General features: G+C 40.5%; 1 protein-coding gene across 3 annotated transcripts in view; it reads left to right on the top strand.

The window, feature by feature from the left end:
• Positions 1-19,266, top strand: part of LOC118143121 (uncharacterized) — a 38,390-nt gene extending 19,124 nt beyond the window's left edge. Inside the window, exons 2-3 of one of the 3 annotated variants that reach the window (XM_078329691.1) lie at positions 4,244-4,349; positions 8,453-10,008. The gene's annotated coding sequence lies outside the window, so the exon portion shown is untranslated. Of the gene's footprint in view, positions 1-4,243; positions 4,350-8,452; positions 10,009-15,511 lie in introns of those variants that run through there. The other 2 variants (XM_054258573.2, XM_078329692.1) reach the window with 2 other exon arrangements.
• The last annotated feature ends 383 nt before the right edge of the window (positions 19,267-19,649 follow it).

The raw sequence follows: 19,649 nt of genomic DNA, 5'->3' as shown, positions 1-19,649 counted from the left end.
TCACATTCCCTCACACCTACTTGATAGTAACAGCAATTCTTCCTTCTCTCTTCTACATTAACCAGTTTTTGCCTTCTTTCAAGATTATTTCCACCAGCATTCCAGCATTCTGTTATTTCTCCCATCTTTAAACAGACCGAAAAAAATCTCAATGTTACTTTTGTTGCCAGTTCCGATCCTGTTTCTTAGCTCCCGTTCACAATGCAGCACCTTTATTTTTATTTTTATTTTATTTTATTTTTTTGAGACAGAGTCTTGCAGTGTTGCCCAGGCTGGAGTGCAGTGGTGTAATCTTTCTTGGCTCACTGCAACCTCCACCTCCCAGGTTCAGGTGATTTTCCTGTCTCAGCCTGACGAGTAGCTGGGATTACAGGCATGCACCAACATGCCCAGCTAATGTTTGTATTTTTAGTAGAGACAACATTTCACCGTGTTAGTCAGGCTGGTCTTGATTTCCTGACCTCAGGTGATCTGCCCCCTCAGCCTCCCAAAGTGCTGGAATTATAGGTGGGAGCCACCATGCCCAGCCAGCACTTTGAAGTAATAGACTATACTTGCTGTTTTGAATTTCTCCTTTCTAATTCTCACTTGAACCTACTCCAATCAGGCTTTCTCCTCTTATCACAAAGACTACTGTCCTTATCAGGGTCACTAATAGTTTCCATATACTAATTCCAGTGGTCAGTCTTCAATCCTAATTTATTTGACCTATCAGCAACATTTGACAAGTGTATCACTACCTCCTCTTTACCTGATTGTGGGAAAACCACACTGTGTTTTCTTCCTCCATTGCTGTTGTCTCCTTTATTGGTCTCATACCTCTCCCAGGTCTCTTCACACTGGAGTGCCCCAGGGCTCAGACTGTCTTTCTCCATCTACACAGCTTGAGGGATCTTATCCAGTTTCATGACTTTCAAAACCACCTATTCGCTGGCAATTCCCAAATGTATATGTAGCCTTGACTTCTCTCCTAAAAGCCTGATGTCTTTATCTGACAACCTACCCAACAGCTTTAGGTAAATGTCAAATAAACATCTCTAAACCAAAACATCTAAAATCAAATTTCTGATCTTCAATCCTACACCTGTTCAGTAGTCATCCTCATTTTATGAATGTTAACTCATCTTTTTATACCACACATTCATTGTATCAAGAAATCCTGCTGGCTGTACTTTTTAAATGGAACTAGAGTCTGACCTCTTCTTAGTTCCTCTACTGCCACCACCTTGATCCAAGCTGCTATTATCTCTCACCTGGTTTACTGCTCACTTGCCTCCTGCTTCTATACTCTTTCCCTGTAATCTGTGCTTAAATAGCAGCCAGTCATGATATTGAAATGTAAATTATGTTGTGTCACTCATCTGCTCAGGATTATTCAGTGGCTCCGCATTTCACTCAGTGAAACCCAAAGTCATAACAATGGCCTAAAAGCACTACATAAACTGATCCCTGTTACCCATGGGACCTCATCTCCAACTCTCCATCCTTGCTATTCTGGGCACTTACTAATGTAGGGCTTTTGCACAAGCTGTTTACATTGTATTCTTCTGCTGGTTATTCACGTGGCTAACTCCCTCCCCTCCTTTAAGTCCTTCCTTAAATTCTACCTGCTCAGTGGAGCCTACGCGGATCGCATTCTTTTAAACTGCAGCCCCTCCATTTGCACATGGGATTTTCCTTCCTCTTTATTTTTGTGTTACATAAAACACTTATCACCTTCTAGCATGCTATATAATTTATGTATATGTTTATTGTCTAGCTCCTGCCCCCAATGGAGGCTTCATGAGGATAAAAATCAGAATCTCTTTCGCTCTCTGATATGTTCCAAGCACGTGGCTCATAGTTAATACATCATAAATATTTGTAGAATAAATAAAAATGAATTTGAAAACTTACCAATTCTTTAAAAACACTGCAGAATAGGCCGGGTGTGGTGGCTCATGCCTACAATCCCAGCACTTTGGGAGGCCGAGGTGTGTGGATTATGAGGTCAAGAGATTGAGACCATCCTGGTCAACATGGTGAAACCCCGTCTCTACTAAAAATACAAAAAATTAGCTGGGCATGGTGGTGCGTGCCTGTAATCCCAGCTACTCAGGAGGCTGAGGCAGGAGAATTGCCTGAACCCAGGAGGCAGAGGTTGCGGTGAGCCAAGATCGTGCCATTGCACTCCAGCCTGGGTAACAAGAGCGAAACTCCGTCTCAAAAAAAAAAAAAAAAAACACTGCAGAATAATTACTGGATTATAGGAGCAGTTAAATTTGAGATTACAAATTGTATACAAATTGAAAAACTAGAATACTTCATATGAATATGTATGGGAAGTGAATCAAACCTAAGCCCAGAGAAAGATTCATAGATTAAAGGAATATAATGCCTAACAAAATAATTCTTACTGTGATCAGAGCTCTTATAATGACCTCTCTACCATCACTCCCTGCATCAATCTCCTAGCAAAGCTACTGGGCTTTCTCTCCCCAAGTTATTACATCATAACAATGGTTCTCAATGTGTAGTTGCTGCACTAACTGCATTAGCTTTACCTGAGAACTTGTTAGAAATGCAAATTCTGTTTTAGTAAGTCCTCCAACTGGTTTCCATACATGAGATTGTTTGAGAATATTGCATTAGACTCAGGAAGCTTATTTCTTACTGACTTTTCCTTTCCTCACATAGAGGAATAGAGTCTGCTGTTGATTCAAATGCTGTCTCACTTAGGGAGACAAATGTAATTGGTCAGACTGGGATAGTATAATACATAATTGGCTCTCCCATGTTAGCCAATATAAAATCATCTTTAATTCTGGATGCGTTTTGTTCACCATGTATACATTGAGTATCATTTCCTTAACTTCTATTTTTAAGATGAAGCAAAACAAAAATATTTTGTTGACATCATAATTGGCTTATATAAGCCTTACAGTTTTTATTTTGAGGTTGATTATCACAAGCAGATTTTTTAGAATATCCTGTTTAGTATCTACGAATATGTTTTAAAAGAAATGTCAAGGCCAGGCGTGGTGGCTCACACCTGTAATCCCAGCTCTTTCGGAGGCCAAGGCGGGTGGATCATGAGATCAGGAGTTTGAGACCAGCTTGGCCTATATGGTGAAACCCCATTTCTACTAAAAATACAGAAAATTAGCTGGGCTTCATGGCATATATCTGCAGTCCCAGCTGCTCAGGAGGCTGAGGCAGGAGAATTGCTTGAACTCGGGAGGTGGAGGTTGCAGTGAGCTGAGATCACACCACTGCATTCCAGCTTAGATGACAGAGCAAGACTGTCTCAGAAAAAAAAAAGAAATGTCAAGACTAACATTGAAAACATCTTAAGAATTTGCAGATGGACATACAACGATTTGACTGAGTCAAAAAAACATTTAATTTTTTGGTTAGAATAACTTAATAGTGTAAAGATACCTTTTTACACTATTAATATACACATGTAATACAATAATTTCAATCATCGTCATCATAACTTTGGGGAAATGAGGCTAGTATCTGATAAGTTGATTCTAATATTTATCTTGAGAAATTATTTCATGAAAAATTTTAAAATCATGAGGAAGAATGAGAGAATACTATACATTAAAATGTACTGTAAGTCTAGAGTCATTTACATTGTATGTTATAGCTACTGGAAAAGAAAAATACTCTATGAATCAAAATACTTCAAAAACACCTCCGTATAGCTATTAGAAGTCAGTGAATTATAAAGGAGGCATTTTAAATCAGTAGCAAATTGATGGAATATTTAAGAAATGATGTTGCAACATGCGTTTACCCATTCTGAAGAAAAAGTTAAATCTCTTCTTTACATTGTACTTCCAAATAAGTTCATAATGTATTAAATATCTAAATGTTAAAAAACAAAGGGTGAGTGCAGTGGCCCACGCCTGTAATCCCAGCATTTTGGGAGGCTGAGGTGGGTGGGTCATGAGGTCAGGAGTTCTAGACCAACCTGGCCGACTTGGTGAAACCCCATCTCTACTAAAAATATAAAACTTAGCCAGGCATGGTGTTGCGTGCCTGTAGAACCAGTTACTTGGAAGGCTGAGGTAGAAGAATGGCCTGAACCCAGGAGGCAGAGGTTGCAGTGAGTCGATATTGCGCCACTGCACTCCATCCTGAGTGGGTGATGGAGTGAGAATCCGTCTCAAAAGAAAAACATAAATAAATAGAAAATAAAAAAATAAAGTATGAAAGTACTGAAATAATATATAGGAGAATTGTTTTGATTTAGGTATCAACAGAACATGAAACCCAGAAGCCAGAGAGAAAAACACTAATAGATTTGACACAAACAAATTTATAACTTCTTTGTGATGAAAAATAATTAAAGTTAAAAGGTAAGTTATGGATTTGGAGAAAATAATTACAATACATAAAAGAATCGAGCAGTTAATACGTATGCTATACAAAGAACCCCCAAAATTAGTAAAAATAACAACTCAACAAAAAGGAGATAGATTATATTAACGTATAGATGAGTTACAGGAAAAAGAAATACAGATGGCCAATAATAAATGTTTAATCTCATAAATAAACTAAGAAATACAAATAACATTGAACTTTTAGTATAAGGCTAGACTGAGCACCTGTATGCACCTCTCTTTCAAGGTCTTACTTTATTTTTTTAATTTCATCGTTACATACCCTTATGTGTATCACCTCATTATTATCATCAGTCTACAAATAAGAAAACTAGGACAAAATAGTTAAATCATTTGACCAAAGTCAAACAGATAATAAAAGCGGCAGAGCTGGGGTGTGCACTCAGCATTGGACTCTAGAATCTACCCTCTAACCCACCGTACTATGCTACCTCTAAATGAATTAAAGCAGATCTGGGAGTGGCCAAGAAACTGTCAGAAGATCTATGAAGTTAAAACTTTTAATAATTATAGCAAAACATAATTTGGCTTTTTTACTCTTTCATGAGTGTATAGTGTCATTTTCCAAAGGCTTTATGACATGTAATGTTGCAAAAGATTCAATGCAGAAAGATACGAGAATTCAGCTGATTTCCATTAAGTCTTATATTAAAGGTTTATAAAAATGTAAACACCCAGGGCTGGGCGCGGTGGCTCGCGCCTGTAATCCCAGCACTTTGGGAGGCCGAAGCGGCTGGATCTCGAGGTCAAGAGATCGAGACCATCCTGGTCAACACGGTGAAACCCCATCTCTGCTAAAAACAAAAAATTAGCTGGGCATGGTGACTTGTGCCTGTAATCCAAGCTACTCAGGAAGCTGAGGCAGGAGAATTGCCTGAACCCAGGAGGTGGAGGTTGCCGGTGAGCCGAGATCGCGCCATTGCGTTCCAACCTGGGTAACAAGAGCGAAACTCCGTCTCAAAAAAAAAAAAAAAAAATGTAAACAGCCACTCGTGTTTGGAAATATGTAACCATTTTTTATAAAAAAAAATTATAACATGTAATTAGTTTATTTTAAATGAATTCAAAAATAGTTGTAAATTTCTCACTTTTAGTTTCTAATTGGTAAATATCAATAGATAAAATCCACATAAACAAAAGCTCTTTGTATTCCTCAATAATTTTTAAGGATGCAAAGGGATCCTGAGGCCCCAGAGTTTGAGAACTACTGAATTAAAGAATTACTGGGCAACTGATGGTTGAATCACTTAGGCTTGTATCCCCCTTCACTCACATATACAGAGGGAACCCTCTTAGAATCTGTGGTTTTGCCCCAGGAATAAAATCTCAAGAGGTGTTCTGTAGGCTAGAGAAAAGTATGGAATGAACAAAAATTTGAGATTGTACTATGTCACTATCAGACCTTCTCTATTTGATGGGCACATACTTTTACACAAGTGCAAACTGTCTATTGAATATCACCTGTGTTCAGTAAATGGTCCCACTGTGGCATGCTAGCAGATGCTCTCTGTTAGGGAAAGGATGTGTTTATTTAGTACCAACAGTAAGAAAAGTCCTAAATAACAAAGGAATAACTGATGTTTATCATCTGTTGTGCCTGAAAAGACACCTGATTCTGGTTTTCCATTTATAATACTGCAGTGGCTCATGCCTGTAATCCCAGACCTTTGGGAGGCTGAGGTGGGCAGATCACCTGTAGATTCCACTTGTGGCAGGTGCCTAGAGTAGTCAAATTCATAAAGACAGAAAGTAGAATGGTGGTTGCCAGGGGTGGAGGGAGGAGGGAACAGGAAGTTCTGTTTAATGTGTACAGAGTTTCTGTTTGATATGATTTTGAAAGTTCTAGAGACGGATGCTGGTGATGGTTGCACAACAATGTGAATGTTCTTATGGCACAGATCTGTTCATTTACAGATTGGTTTTAATGGTAAATTTTATGTTAAATATTCACAATTTTAAAAAACACTGTTAGGAACTATTATCCATATAACTGAAATATTATCTGAATTGTAATATACTATGTCCCATGTGAAACAGATAACGAGACATAAAGCACAGACGGACCCAAGGTACTAAGCAATCCCTGCTCACAAATCACAACATTCAATGTAATTTGCATGGCATGGTTGTCTGTTTTTGTTTTTTTTTTTTTGAGATGGAGTTTCACGCTTGTCACCCAGGCTGGAGTGCAATGGCTTGATCTCGGCTCACTGCAACCTCCGCCTCCCAGGTTCAAGAGGGCAGATCACCTGACGACAGGAGTTCGAGACCAGCCTGACCAACATGGAGAAACCCCGTCTGTACTAAAAATACAAAATTAGCTGGACGTGTTGGTGCATGCCTGTAATCCCAGCTGCTTGGGAGGTGGAGGCAGGAGAATTGCTTGAACCCGGGAGGCAGAAGTTGTGTGGAGCTGAGATTGTGCCATTGCACAATCCAGTCTGGGCAACAAGAGCAACACTCTGTCTCAAAATAATAGTAATAATAATTAAAAAAAAGAACATTGCATTTAGGCTTTTCTTTTGCAACCCTGGTAATACTACAACACAGCAGACTGGAGCCAAAAGGGAAGCAAGCAGTGGGGCTCTTTTGTGCCGGAAAGTTACCCCAAAACAGAAGCACCTGTTATCCAACTAATGTGTGATGCAACCCTGCTTGGCCAGGGAGTTACAGTGCTACAGCAGCTGTCCAGGGCCTGCATATGCAGATACTTGGTTTATCCAGATCATTTTGCTGTGCAGACTTAGTTTTTGCGAAATAGTACATGTCTGCACAAAACCTTAAGACAATGGTGAACACTTTTTTAATAGTAAAGCTGATCCTTATTTTGAAACATTTTCATAATTTTGTCTTATTTTTTACCAAGATGCTACGATCACTCTTTCCTTGTGAGTACATGGTTGGTTATTTATTTGAGACAGAGTCTTACTCTGTCGCCCAGGCTGCAGTGCAGTGGCATAATCTCGGCTCACTGCAGCCTCTACCTCCCAGGTTCAATCGATTCTTCTGCCTCAGCATCCCTAGTAGCTGGGATTACAGATGCACACCACCACACCTGGTTAATATTTGTATTTAGTAGAGACGGGATTTCACCATGTTGGCCAGGCTGTGGTTGTTATTTAATATATAATATTAGGAACTCCATAAACTAGCAACATTTCTCCAAGAAAGAGATAATTTAGAAATGGGGGCACATGCCATGGGAAGGTATGCAATAAAGAATATAAAATAATAAATGGGGGCACAGCTGGGTGCGGTGGCTCACGCCTGTAATCCCAGCACTTTGGGAGACCAAGGTGGGCAGATCACCTGAGCTCAGGAGTTCAAGACCAGCCTGGCCAATTAGGTACCCAATTTTCATGCAGTGTTTGAGGAAATATGCTAATTCCACTCATATAAATTTCGTTTCCTAATTAATCAAATCTTGTCATCACTTTGGGATGATGTGATTTCTGTGAGTATTCTTTCAGGCTCACCTTTGGCCTGCATTATGTGCTTTTAGGCCGCTGCGTTAAGAGCGTGTAGCAGGAAGCACACTTGGCGCATTTAGGCAGGTGTGTGTCCTAGCAGCCCAGACCAGAAGGGGCATATGACTTCTTCGGCAGGGTTCCAAATTATTAGTGTTGTCTGCTTGCCAGGTGGTATACAACTGTGTGGTAGTACTGAATTCTTTCCTTTCACAACACTGTTTTCCATCTGGCTTTTATTCTTTTTTTTTTTTTAATCACAAAGTATACTTCCAGAAAAAGGAATATTCATTAGCTATATCAAAAAAGAAAGACCATCTTAAATTGACATTTAAAAAACTAGATTTCATTGGCAAAATTCTAAAATAAATTTTGCACGTTTTTCTATATGCAGGTTACTTTTATATTCAAAGGAAGATTGACCTGTTTATATAGTGAATAAATTTACCTGTAGAACACACCAGTTTAAAAGCTCTGTCAAAATGAGGCTTTCTCCCAATATTTTGTCATTTCTTTCTTTGTAGAATCCCTAGTTTTTAGTGGACCTCTCCCCGTCCAGTAAAAGATTGTATTTCTCCACTTCCCTTGTAGCTTGACGTGGCCATGTCTGCCAACAGGACATAAGCAGGAGTGATGCATGGAACTTTCAGGAAATGTCCTTAAAGGGAAAAGGCTCTTCTACTTTTCTCCTTCTTTCTGGCTATAGTGTGAATGTGAGAACTGGAGCGTGAATACCCACCTTGGACTATGAAGTGGAAACCATGTGCTAAGGATGATAGAGCCAAAGATATGAGCCTGGTTTTCTGGCATCGTAGGACGGCGCGTCACCTCAGAGAGACTACTACCTCTCTGGAGAAGTGGTTTTTTTGTTTTGTTTTGTTTTTTTGAAACGGAGTCTTACTCTGTCACCAGGCTGGAGTGCAGTGGTGCTATCTCAGCTCACTGCAACCTCTACCTCCCAGGTTCAAGCGATTCCCCTGCTTCAGCCTCCTGAGTGGGACTACAGGTGCGCACTGCCATGCCCCACTAATTTTCTGTATTTTAGTAGAGAAGGGGTTTTGCCATGTTGGCCAGGATGGTCTTGATCTCCTGACCTCGTGATCTACCCGCCTCGGCCTGCCAAAGTGCTCAAATTACAGTCGTGAGCCATGGCACCCAGCCTCTAGAGAGATTTTTAATGTGAGTGAGAAAATAATCTGCTTTTTTGATAAATCACTGTAGTTTTGCATTTACTGTTACTTGTAGCTAAGCTAATTTAAATGGGCAAACTCTCAAATATAGGAAGAAATGATCTCCTTTTGAAAATACACCAAACTAGCCTTGCATGTAGCTCACGCCTGTAATCCCAGCACCCTGGGAGGCTGAAGCTGGTGGATCACCTGAGGTCAGGAGTTCAAGACCAGCCTGGCCAGCATGATGAAACCCTGTCTCTACTAAAAATATAAAAAGTTAGCTGGGTGGGGTGGCAGATGCCTCTATTCCCAGCTACTTGGGAGGCTGAGGCAGGAGAATTGCTTGAACCCAAAAGGTGGAGGTCGCAGTGAGCTGAGATGGCGCCACTGTACTCCAGCGTGGGCAATAAGAGTGAAACTCCATCTCAAAAATAAGAGAAGAAAAGATACCATACTGACCATACGCTGATTCACGTTGTGTAGTTTGGCCTAATTGTGGCATCTCCTTGAAGTCATTCAAATCTGAATGATGTTTCTATAGTTAAAAAAAATAATGACGAGACAGCTCACTCCAGTTTCTCTTTCTGAGGGCATGAGTACCTTAAATATGATGCTTACTCCTTTGAATGAATGGCATCTTGAAAAGTGAAAATAGGGTATCTTAAGCAAACTTGAACTTGCTTTGTAAACAAGGGGCAAATTCAGCAATATTTTCAATGCTTTGTCTAATGCGATTGTGAAAAAAAAATCAGTATCATGGGTAATTTACGTTATGATGAATTCAAAAGATTGGGTGTTGAATTAATGGTGAGTTTTGTGCTGAAGAGGATTGCTGCTGAAGTGTTGGCCATGTTTCCTTTCTTGACCTTTATGGTAATTGCATATATTTCTTTGTAATTATCAATTTAACTATGTTTATGTACTTTTCTGCATTTCATAATAAATAAAATGCATTCATAATAAAAGGGGATTAAAGAAGTGAATATTGTGATTTATTTTTAAAATATACCTTTTACTTTTAAAAGCAATTATTTTGTTTTTGACAAGAATAAAGGTAAGTTACCAATTCATATTATTGTGAGTTTCTCAACCAAAAAGGTGTTGCTTTGCTTAACACATTTTTTAATCAAGTACATGTCGTTGTAGTTGAAACCATCCAGTAATTTTAACTAAGGATAATCCCAGAAAGTCATCAGGCTTTCTATGTATAGCATCTTCTTAGCTAAACCCACTAATATATTGTATCTAGTTGAAATATAACCACTTCAAATCTTTTATAGAGCAAAGTTAGAAAAACTGGATGGATAAATCAAATTTTAAAAGTTGCAGTTGGTACTAGGCTTAATATCTGGGTGACAAAATAATCTTTACACCAAACCCCTGTGACACAGTTTATCTATATAACAAAACCTGCACATGTAACCTTGAACCTAAAAAAAAGTTAAAGGAAAAAAAAGTTGCAGTAAAGTTCTAAGACATCTTTTCAAAAGAAATGTAACTGATAAAAAGTCCTACTCATAGCATGATTAAATAAATAAATAATTAATTTAAAATATAACTAATAAAAAAGTGAATGTTCACTAGTGTGCTTGAGCAAGACACAATTTTTGAGCTTTAGTTCGTTCTATCTATAAAGGAGATATAATACTCCCTGCCCTCCTATCTCACAAAGTTGTAAAATACGGTGAGATGTGTCAAAGACCTTTGAACGAACACTTTACAAATGTGTTATTATTAAGATACAGATTTGATTTACTAGAGACATAGTCCAGCTCAATCCAAGTTATTCAAGGTTAGATATCAGGTCGGGCGCGATGGCTCACGCCTGTAATCCCAGCACTTTGGAAGGCTGAGGAGAGCAGATCACCTGAGGTCAAGAGTTCAAGACCAGCCTGGCTAACATGGTGAAACCCCATCTCTACTAAAAATACAAAATATTATCTGGTGCATGCCTGTAATCCCAGCTACTTGGGAGGCTGAGGTAGGATAATTGCTTGAACCCAGGAGACAAAGGTTGCAGTGAGCCGAGATTGTGCCATTGCACTACAGCCTAGGCAGCAAGAGCAAAACTCCATCTCAAAAAAAAAAAAAGTTATATATTAGTAGAGGGAATGTCTTAGTTGGGTTAAATAATCTGCTAGCTACTTTAGTAGGCAAACCTGACTTCTCAGTGAATTGACACAGGAAAGATTTCTTCATTATATCATAGATGGATCTCTTTGGTAGCTCACTTTCAATTCTGGGGCTGAAGATACTTATATTTTGCAACTCTGCCATTTAAAGTGTTTTTGCTTCCAGCACCACAGATGGGAAAGGTAAAACTAGAGAACTCTTCACACCTGCCATTTAAAGGCTTGAGCTGAAGGTATCATATGTCCTTCCCCTTATAATCCTCTGGCCAGAAGTATTTCTATAAAACTCCATCCTAACTATAGGGGAACACATGGGACTTTGTGAACACTGTCTCTCACATAGAGGGCTTAAAGGAAGCTATCTCATTTAAAGCAGAAGTTGGGTTAAATTTTTATTTTTAAAATGTACACCTTGTAGAACTTGTGCCAAAAAGCAGGAGTTTTAAATTTTAAAGTTCATAGAATGACTAAGGTATCTGGGACTCATGAAATTTTATACAAAAAGTTAGGCTTCTTTTGTGATGTTTATTTTTCTGGAGGGAGGGTTCATAGCTTACTTTGAACTCAAAGGGGTGCTTAAAAAAGTTAGGGACTACTGATTTAAGGCAAGGGGAGAAAAACTATGGGATTGACTGTTGTCTTGCTACAGTTTACTTTCTACTTAATTAATATAGATAACGTGGAGAGTAGAGGTTCCACATCATGCATGGCTTAGTCACTGTGCTAAGCGTTTTTCAAATCTTATCTTCAATCTTCACATTGCCCTTGAAGGCAGAAATTCTTATTCCCTCTGTGCAAACAGGGAATCTGAGGAGCATACAGATCAGGCAAGATACCTCCGATCACACGACTTGTAGAAGCAAGGAACTAGAATTTGAATTGAGGACTGTTTAAATTCAAAACCTCCCTGTCTATTGGGCTATTTAGGTGTTTATTACCCTCTATGGGCGAGACATAAAAGACAATATAGCCTGAGCATATTTATGATTTTTTTCTTCTGCAAGCTGAACAAACCAAACGTCAGGGCTTAACAGATGATAGAGAAATTTCTGTTGTTGAATGGGCGGACTACAACATTGGTGAAGATTTGTTGTATGCCAAACTGGCTGCAAATAGGAAAAGACCAGTTAGAAAAGAAAAAAAGTGAAAAATTTCTACCTGAGATTTCATATAGAGGCTGGGCATGGTTGCTCACACCTGTAATTCCAACACGGTGGGAGGCCGAGGCAGGAGGATCACTTGAGGTCAGGAGTTCAAGACCAGCCTGGGTAACATAAGACCCCATCTCTATGAATAATAATAATAAAAATAAAAACAGCTGGGCATGGTGGCACATACCTGCAATCTCCTGCACTTAGGAGGCTGAGGTGAGAGAATTGCTTGAGCTGGGGAGGTTGAGGCTGTAGTGAGCAGTGATCAAGCCACTGCACTCCAGCCTCAGAGACAGACTGAGACCCTGTGTCAAAAATAAATGTTTTTTAAATTTTATTTTATTGTAGTTATTTTTGAGACAGAATCTCACTCTGTCACCCAGGCTGGAGTGCACTGGCACAATCTCTGCTCACTGTAATCTTCACCTCCTGGGTTCGAACGATTCTCCTGACTCAGCTTCCTGAGTAGCTGGGACTACAGGTGTGGGCCACCAGGCCTGGATAATTTTTGTATTTTTAGTAGAAATGAGGTTTCACTATGTTGGCCAGGCTTATCTAAAACGCCTAACCTCAGGTGATCTGCCTGCCTTGGCATCCCAAAGTGCTGAGATTGTAGGCATGAGCCACCATGCCCAGCCTAAACTGAAATTTTAGATAGACATCTAAAATAGAGAACAGGGAATATTTGCTTATACCAATTCTGAAATAATTCTTTAAATAATTTTTACAGTAGTTGCATTTAGCTGGTGAGATCATTTGTGTTTCTGTTCTTTCTAAAGTTTTCTGAATTTTCATTTTTTAAAAAGTTATTTTATGTTTTAATTTTTATTTATTTATTTTGAGACAGAGTTCCACTCTTGTCGCCCAGGCCAGAATGCAATGGCATGATCTTGGCTCACTGCAACCTCCACCTCCCAGGTTTAAGCAATTCTTCTGCCTCAGCCTCCCGAGTAGCTGGGATTATAGGCATGCACCACCATGCGTGGCTAATTTTGTATTTTTAGTAGAAATGGGATTTCACCATGTTGGTCAGACTGGTCTCAAACTCCTGAAACCTCAGGTGATTCACCCGCCTCAGCCTCCCAAAGTGCTGGGATTACAGGCATGAGCCACCACACCTGGCAGTTTTGAATTTTCTAAATTTTTACTATAAATGTAAAAATTGATTAAAAATATTACATATTTCCATAAAGTCCCAAGAGCAGTTAATGATCTACTCAGCTACTCTAGAGAGCACCGGGGAGCTGTCATCATACAGCATTTTTGACAAATAAGACCAGGATACTCTTTTTTATCTTTTATTTTGTAATTGAATCTGAAGTAGCATGAATTCGTAGTGAATTTTAGTTCACTAGGATCTTTTAAGCAACAAAGAAAACCAAACAACAAAAATCAACTCTGGCTGTATTGAGCAAACGGAATTTATTGGAAAAGCTTAGAGAATTCCTGGAAAGCTGGAAGGATCAAGCTTGGAGAAAGAACAGGAACTAAGTTGCTCTCATGTGTTAGGAAGCAAGTTCTCAGCAAAATTCACGCAGGCAGCGGTAACAATCCTTTGTCAACCTGTGTTTTCATAACAGTTTGTTTGTTTGTTTTGTTTTTTTGAGATGGAGTCTGGTTCTGTCGCCCAGGCTGGAGTAGAGTGGTGCAATCTCTGCTCACTGCAAGCTCCGTCTGCCGGGTTCAAGGGATTCTTTTGCCTCAGCCTCCCAAGTAGCTGAGATTGCAGGCATGCATCAGGATAATTTTTTGTATTTTTAGTAGAGACGGGGTTTCACGATGTTAGCCAGGCTGGTCTCCAACCCTGAACTCAAATGATCTGCCCACCTCGGCCTCCCAAACAGCTGGGATTACAGGTGTGAGCCACTGCGCCCGCCCTACTATTTTCTTGCTAGCAAAATGCAGCGATCAGTTCTTTCTATGAACATGTATTCCCCTTTGCAGCGTGATTTTGGAACACAGCCCATTAGGAGACTGAATCTATTTTTCCACTCCTTAAATCTGGACTTAGCCATGGGACTTGCTTTGGCCAATGAACATGAGCAAATACAGTGCAGGCTTGAAAAGTGCCTGTGCACAAGGGCTTGCCCTCTCTGGCTGCCGCGGACTCTGCTTCTCCTACTAGTGGAGGAAAGAGCACATAAAGAGAGGATCCAGCCATCCCAGTCAATCCAGCTTCTCCAGATGAGGCCCATACTCCCAGAGTTGCCCTAGCTGACCCATGTGAGCAAAAACCACTCAAATTGCTGACCCACAGGATTGGGAGCAAATGATTGATCGCTGCTTTAAGCAACTACATTTTGGGGGTGATTTGTTACATGACAAAACATAAACTCTCGCATTTCCTCATTGTCTGAACTAGAGACTTTGTTTAAAGTCCATAATTAGCACAATGTGAGCCTGTACGTCTTCTTAGCTTGTCCATTTGGAATTGCTTATACCACTGAAAACAATAAATTTTTAAGAAATATATCAGAATTCCATTCAATCAATGTTTTTGAAAATGAAGAAAAATGCAGTCACATAAGTTTGTAATAATCATTACCAGGATTCTTCTTTATGTGTATAATTCTACATAAAAGAATCTTCTTGGCCAGGCGTGATGGCTCATGCCTGTAATCCCAGTACTTTGGGAGGCCAAGGCAGGCAGGAGTTCAAGACCAGCCTGGCCAACATGGTGAAACCCCATCTCTACTAAAAATACAAAAATTAGCCAGGTGTGGTGGGGCATGCCCGTAGTCCCAGCTACTCCAGAGGCTGAAGCAGGAGAATTGCTCGAACCTGGGAGGTGGAGGTTGCAGTGAGCTGAGATTGTGCCACTACACTACTACACTACACTATAGCCTGGGCATCAGAGTGAGACTCTGTCTCAAAAAAGAAAAGAAAAAAAGGAATCTTCTTGGCTTGGAAGTCAATCAGTTTAAAAGCCATTCAATTTTTCAGTTGAGAAAATAAACATATGAAAAAATACAGATGGTATTAAAAGTGACAAGTTTAGAAGATACACCCAAGAACTGTAATAGATGTGACAGTCAGTACAATAAAAAGAGAATACAAAAGTCTCTGTCTCTCAGAGTTTTGAACACAAGAATGACAAAGAGCACTTATAACCCATTGTTTTATTTCCTTAAAATTTTTTTTATTCTTTCAATACTGCACCAAGTATGTGAGCCCATCATGTTTTATTTCTTTCAGAAAGCTTCTAAGTGTTCTTCATCTACCTCTCACCTGCTTTTGCTGACAACAATATGGGAGAGCTAGAATGCAAGACCAGATTTCATCACCTCCAAAGACTGCTTGTCTGCACCAAGCACTGTTTATAACGGACATTTTGAAAAGATTCCCCAAATGAAGGGCCAAGATGGTGGCTCATGCCAGAGCTTTGAGAGGCTGAGGCAAGAGGATTGTTTGAGGCCAAAACTTCAAGATCAGCCTGGATAACAAAGTGAGAGCCTGTCTCTAAAAATAAAAATAAATAATAAATGTTGACAAGTATTCCCCAAATGAGAGATTTAGCAGAGTGAATTCTGCAAAGAAGGCCTCTTGCAAACACTGGTTCCTAAACAGTCAACTCACTGGGGCAAGAGCCAACTCTCTTAATCTAGCTGATGTCAGTATAACTGAAGGCCTGTAAGTTGCAGTGAGATTCTGTCCACTGGCAGGTCTAGGGCATGGAGGTAAAGATAGCTCATGCTAAGGTGGCCTCACTTGGCAGCAAAGGCAAATTGAAGATTTCTTGATCCATAAATCAGTCTATAAAAAATAAATAAGGCTTTCAACTAACAGTCACTAGATTTTTTTTTTCCTGTTTGCAGGCATCTAACACTCATCTCAAATCAGTGTCTTGCAGAAACAGAAGAAAAGTAATACATGGATTGTATTTTGAAATGAAAGCAGGAGTTATTTTGCTGCAGAGCCATAGCTTAACATTTTAGCAAAATGTGGATACTTCTCCTCAGTTTTCCTTCAGGATGCTGTGACCACAATCCTCTGTTTAGTTAGTGGAATTGAGAGCAAGGCCCAGGTGGATGCTTGAGGACTCAACCCCAAACCTGCCTTGGATCACTCCACTGTTTCAGTTAAGTTCAGAGGGTAGTTAAATTATACAAATTGTTGTCTGCAGTAGCATGTGAATACATGTTTCAGATCTCCCAAAGCATAACTGATTTCCATCCCTAGCTGCTGGTGTACCCAGCATTGAGACTACATTTCCTGAGGGCCACTCCCACTCAATGACTGAGTATGGCAGGGATGCCAAGGAGGCCCATTCCTGGGAGGCAGGGCTCTTCTAATGGGCAACATAGGTTCACTGACTCCCTTTTGGCCTTGCTGAAACTTTCTTTGAACTGCAAGGCAGTCTATGGCCTGCCTACCTGCCTTCCTTCTTTCCTTCCTTCCTTCCTTCCTTCCTTCCTTCCTTCCTTCCTTCCTTCCTTCCTTCTTCCTTCCTTCCTCCCTCCCTCCTTTTCTCTCTTCCTCTCCAGTTCCTTCCTTTCTTTCTTCTTTCCCTTCTCCCTCCTTTTCATTATCTCTCCCTTAATCCCTCCTTCCCCCACTCCCTTCCCTCATTGCTTCTTTCCCTCCTTCCCTCATCTTCCGAGGGGTCAGTCCTGTGTCATGATCTGATGGCTCCCCTATCACCCTCTGTTTCCTTCTCACTATCCCTCCCCGGTGTTTTCACCAATAAATCTCTTATCCAGTGTCACCTGCTTGCCAGGGAACCTGGACTAAATCATTATTTAACTAACTTGCCTTGCACATGTAATTTAGGATCAAACATCACTTTGGAGTTCGGGGGCAAATATCATTGATTAGAAGGGGAAGACTTAATGATGAAAAAAAATACCAATATGTGCATTCTGTGGATCAGTTGACTCTGTTGACCTAAACATGCAGAACAGTATTCCAGTTCTTAATACTTTAAAATCTCTGGAGCAAAGCCTTACAGCTTGGAAGGAAACTACTGGAAGAGCCAAAAGGAAAGAAGCGGGACCAGCCAATTCTCCTCATTCTAGGTGCAGTGCAGTGAACTTAGGGAGGAGATCATGCAAACTGGAAACCATAGCCCTGTCTCATGGCTTAACTAGGGGTGGCTAGGGCTCTGAGAGGCAGGTTGTCACCTCATTATCTATCCAGTCATGCATACAATGAAGTCCATGGAGCACTCACTCTATGACCAGCACTGGTGGGCCTTGAAGATAACAGAGGTTATCCTAGAGAAACTCAAGTCTCTGGGGAAGGTAGGCTTGGAAACAGACAGACTAATGACACAATACAAGCCCTAACACTGAGATGTGAACTGACTTGGGAAGTATGATAAGGACATCTCCAACTACTTGGCAGATGGAAAGGCATTTAAAGTGGAAATTGAAGGATGGAAGAGTTGGTCAGATAGTGAAGAGAAGTGACATGAAGGAGCTGCATTCAAAGACAGCAAAATAGATACATCTATAGTTTTTTCTTCTCCTTCTCCCTCTTTTTTCAGACAGGATCTCACTCTGTCACTCAGGCTGGAGTGCAGTGGTGGGATCTCAGCTCACTGCTGCCTTGACCTCCTGGCCTAAAGTAATCCTCCCACCTCAGCCTCCGGGGTAGCTGGGACCACAGGTGCATGCCCCGATGCCCAGCTGATTTTTATTTTTATTTATTTTTGGTAGAGATGAGGTCTCCCTATGTTGCCCAGGCTAGTCTTGACTCCTGGCCTGAAGTGATCTTCCCGCCTCGGCCTCTCAAAGTGCTGAGATTACGGGTATGAGTCACTGTGCCTAGATTTTCTTTTTTTAAACATTGAGATCCTAGGAAACAAATTCGCAATCTTTTAAGGGATCTCTGGGGCCCCACAAGATGCTTCTGCCTGCCGCTTGGCACTGGGCTTGCAGGCCTTGGGGCAGGCACTCGGCCTTCTCTTCCTCCTCCAGGGTGTCCCGTTTCTCCACACTCATGCTGTTGATTCAGAACCTCTTCACCCAGCCCAGACCGTGGACCAGACGCGGGGACAACTTGAGAAAGACAGACACAATCCCGGCTCCCCTGCATCTTGTATTCTGATAGGGGAGACAGAAGATATGCAAGGAAAAATGATAACAGATAATGTTATGTGATGAGGACAATAAGCCGATAATATGATGGAGAGGATGAGGACGACCACTTGAGAGTGGGTGCTCACAGTCTTCCTGCTGAAAGGCCCCGTAGCCTCCTTGCATTTCAGTGATCCCAAGTTTAGTGTCTTGGAGTAAATGATGTGGTACCACCCTGACCTCGAATGTTATCCTCAGCAGGTTAAAGTCCGATTAGGAAGGTGTTTTTGGCTGGGCGCAGTGGCTCATGCCTGTAATCCCAACACTTTAGGAGGCCAAGGTAGGAGGATTGCTTGAGGCTAGGAGTTTAAGACCAACCTGGGCAACGTGTTGAAACCCTTGTCTCTTCAAAAAATTTTAAAAATTAGCCAAATGAGGTGTGGTGGCTTGTGCCTGTAGTCCTGGCTACTCAGGATCGTTTGAGCCCAGGAGTTCTCTTGTCCTAGATCTGACTGGTCAGCTCCCCATCAAGCTGGGTCCTGTGTCTTTGTGATACGCCATGAATGGTGGCGGTGGTGTTTTTAAGAACTGATTTTTAATAATAAATTCTATTATTATTGGGTGATATGGTTTGGCTGTGTCCCCATCTGAATCTCATCTTGGACTATAGTTCCCATAATCCCCATGTGTTGTTTGAGGGACGCGGTGGAAGGTAATCAAATCATGGGGGCAGTTAACCTCCATGCTGTTCTTGTGATAGGGAGTAAGTTATCACGAGATCTGATGGTTTTATGTGCACTTTGCTGTGTACTTCTCCCTGCTGCCACTATGTGAAGAAGGACGTATTTGCTTCCCCTTCCACCATTATTGTAAGTTTCCTGAGGCCTCCCCAGCCCTGTGGAACTGTGAGTCAATTAAACCTCTTTATAAATTACCCAGTCTCTGATGTGTCTTTATTAGCAGTGTGAGAATGGACTGGGAAATAAAAGTAAAATACACTGGGGAAAAAAAGTAAAAACAGATGTTTTGTAAAGAAAGTTTCATCTATAATAATTTCAGCAGTGGCTCTTTGTGGTTTGAATTATATCACATAGAGTCACTTTTGTTATAAAGGTTTTTAATGTTTTTAATAAATAAAAATCTCTTGAGCATCCATAGTACATTCCAGGTGCAAAATTCTATTATTAAGGCAGAAAAGGAGAGTAAAAGAAGTATAAAATATGCTCTCCCTTACATTAAAGAATTTACAATACAGCTGTAGACAGATCTTCTAGGGCTCTAGTCAATGTTTTAATTATGAATGAAGGCAAAACACA

Source organism: Callithrix jacchus, chromosome 7 (assembly GCF_049354715.1).
Source record: "Callithrix jacchus isolate 240 chromosome 7, calJac240_pri, whole genome shotgun sequence".
In the NCBI taxonomy this organism is placed as follows: Eukaryota; Metazoa; Chordata; class Mammalia; order Primates; family Cebidae; genus Callithrix; species Callithrix jacchus.
The sequence above is the reverse complement of the archived record's forward strand: the minus strand, read 5'-3'. Positions and strand labels throughout refer to the sequence as shown.